At 44.4% G+C, this 2,829-nt stretch overlaps 1 pseudogene; it reads left to right on the top strand.

The window, feature by feature from the left end:
* Positions 1 to 54: 54 nt before the first annotated feature.
* Positions 55 to 2,079, top strand: LOC123155623 (glutamate receptor 2.8-like; annotated as a pseudogene).
* The last annotated feature ends 750 nt before the right edge of the window (positions 2,080 to 2,829 follow it).

Raw genomic sequence — 2,829 nt, 5'->3', positions numbered from 1 at the left:
GCTTGTGTTTTGCATGTGTGGTAGCACGTATAGCAATAGGAGGAAAGAATGTTAGATCGAACTACGTATCCAAACATGAGAACCAAGTTAATCTTGCAGGTCACTTAAAAACATGTGGTTTTCCTTTAAGTGTGTGAAGAAGTGCTAAGCTATATTCTGCTTACCTTAAACACTCTCATGCTTTAGTCATATTGGAGCAATTAATTTTAATTTTGTGCTATGGAGCTCTCCTTTTTCCCATACAACTTGAGAACATTGTCTTGGCAGTCGGATAAGGTACTAAAACTTGTGTTAATCCAGAAATCGGGAGAATGAACAACAGAATACTATCGGGAAGAGACACAGGAGCTTTGACCAGAGGCTATGTGAAGGAGCTCAAGGTTGCTGTGCCTAAAAAACCGGGGTTTAAAGCTTTTGTGAATGCAACTTCTCATAATGCCAGTGGCTATTGCATTGATATCTTTGAGGCTGCTGCGAAGAAACTACCACATGTTCTTCATTATGAGTTCGTTGCCGTTGATGGTTCTTATGACGAACTAGTACGCAACGTGTCTTCGGGGGTGAGCCTGGCTCCTTTCACTTGCATGCCATTTCTGCATTTCGTGAGAATCACATAACTCACACTGTACTTTGTTGGTTCTTACAACCAGAACTACGATGCAGTAGTGGGTGACATAACTATAACCGCAGCGCGAGCCGTAGACGTGGACTTCACGATGCCATACACTGAGTCAGGCGTGTCACTGCTTGTGCTCACCGAGAATGACTCCAAGTCAGCAATTGAATGGGTGTTCCTAAAGCCACTAACAACACAACTTTGGTTAGCACTTATGGGGGGATTCTTCTTCACTGGACTTGTTGTGTGGACGATCGAGTGGCCCAGAAACCCGGAGTACCAAGGATCGAGTTTGAGACAGTGCAGCACTGCTCTCTACTTTTCTTTCTCGACTTTGACATTTTCTCATGGTTAGCAGGCTCAAACTTGCTCACAGTACTTGATGCATTATAAGTGGTTACATACCTTACATTATGTCCGGAGTACTCTAATCTATTGATTATCGTAATATCTGCACAGGTCAAATTATTAGAAGGCCCCTGTCAAAAATTGTTGTGGTGATATGGTGCTTTGTTGTGCTGGTTATAGTGCAGAGCTACACAGCTAGCTTATCATCCATTTTGACTGCAAAGAGGCTCCGGCCCTCAGTGACAGATCTTGAGCAGCTCTGATCAAATGGTGATTATATTGGATACCAATCTGGATCATTTGTACGTTCTGTCTTGATAAAAGAAGGCTTCAATGTCAATAGGCTAAAGGACTATCCGAATAAAGAGGAATATGCTAAAGCTTTGAGGAAGGGATCAAAGAATGGAGGTGTCTCAGCTATCGTTGATGAGATCCCATATATAACCTCGTTTCTCTCTGACCCTAAATACATTAATGAATTCCAGATGGTTAATCGCATATACAAGACACCTGGACTTGGTTTCGTAAGCTTCTTACTCTAGCACTTCAGTAGATGCACTCTGCATCCTTACAATAGCTACACTGACAAAAACAATATTGTCTAACCAGCATCATGTTTTTGTTTTCAGGTGTTTCCTCAAAAATCTCTGCTGGTGCATGATCTTTCGGTTGCCATCCTGGACCTTGGGGCTGAGGGCTCACGAATTGAAAAGAAATGGTTAGGCACAGAAACACCATTGCCCAGCTATGGCATCCCCAACACGGACGCGGCACCTCTCACTTTGCGAAGTTTCTCTGGTCTCTTCATCATCACTGTATGTATGTCAGCTCTCATGCTGTTGATAAGCATTGCCAAGTCGGTTCATGCCAAATACACCAAAGTGAGGGATTCTGATATGCAGAGTGCCGATGGAGATGGCAGAAGTGAAGGCCACAGAGGATTTGGTCCGCTGCAGAACGACATGGGCAATGGGTCTATGGCTGATCAACCCCACCATGAAGCCAGAAATGAGCATCCTCAGGGTGTCAGTGGGATTAGAGAAAGTCCTGGTGATGTAGAACCCAATGACTCTGTGCCCGAACACGCCATCCTAATCGAGATGAACACCCGATGAGATGCCGACAACTGTTCTGCATAGCGCGCATCAGATCAGAAGAAATGAAAAATACTTTCATTCCGTCTTATGGGGATATTCACCAATGTCCTAAGGGTATGAGTGCAAGAATGGATGATGGGCCCATATCATAGCCTAGCTAGGAATAGCAGTTTCTGTGACTGATACCCAGATTAATTTATTTTCTGTATTTGATGTTGTTGTTGGTCTTATTTTCGAAAGAGTGTATATATGACCACTGACAGGCGAGTGCCAAGGTAATCCTAGTATCTGCCGGAATTAACAACATTTGTCTGATTTATACCTTGCGACAGCAGGCACACACTGTAGCCCACAGTTGTACATGTTGAAAGAAAGTTGGTCCACATTTTGGTTACTTTTGCACACTGCAAGATACTTGTCGTTCCTGTATCTGGTATTCAAACATTTCACAGTCGTGAGAAAATATAGACCAATTAATTGCTAAATGCGATTCTAAGATAGTCTGAATGTATATATCCAGTTCCTGAGGAAATATTACATACGCATCACCGCCGCCCAAGCACGTCGCCGGGCGCCGTCGGCGGCGGTGGGGCTGTTTGACGGCGTGGCGGGAGCGGATCTGACGGCCTTCGCGCTCGGCGGTGGGCGGTGGCACTACAAAAAAGGCTACTTCCATGTCATTATGTCCCGAGCGAATCAACCACATTTGTCTGATTTGTACTTTGCGACAGTAGGCACGCACTGCAGCCCAGAGTTGTACATGTTGAA

The sequence above is a fragment of the Triticum aestivum genome, chromosome 7B (assembly GCF_018294505.1).
Source record: "Triticum aestivum cultivar Chinese Spring chromosome 7B, IWGSC CS RefSeq v2.1, whole genome shotgun sequence".
Classification (NCBI taxonomy): domain Eukaryota; kingdom Viridiplantae; phylum Streptophyta; class Magnoliopsida; order Poales; family Poaceae; genus Triticum; species Triticum aestivum.
This window is presented reverse-complemented; position numbering and strand designations above follow the sequence as displayed.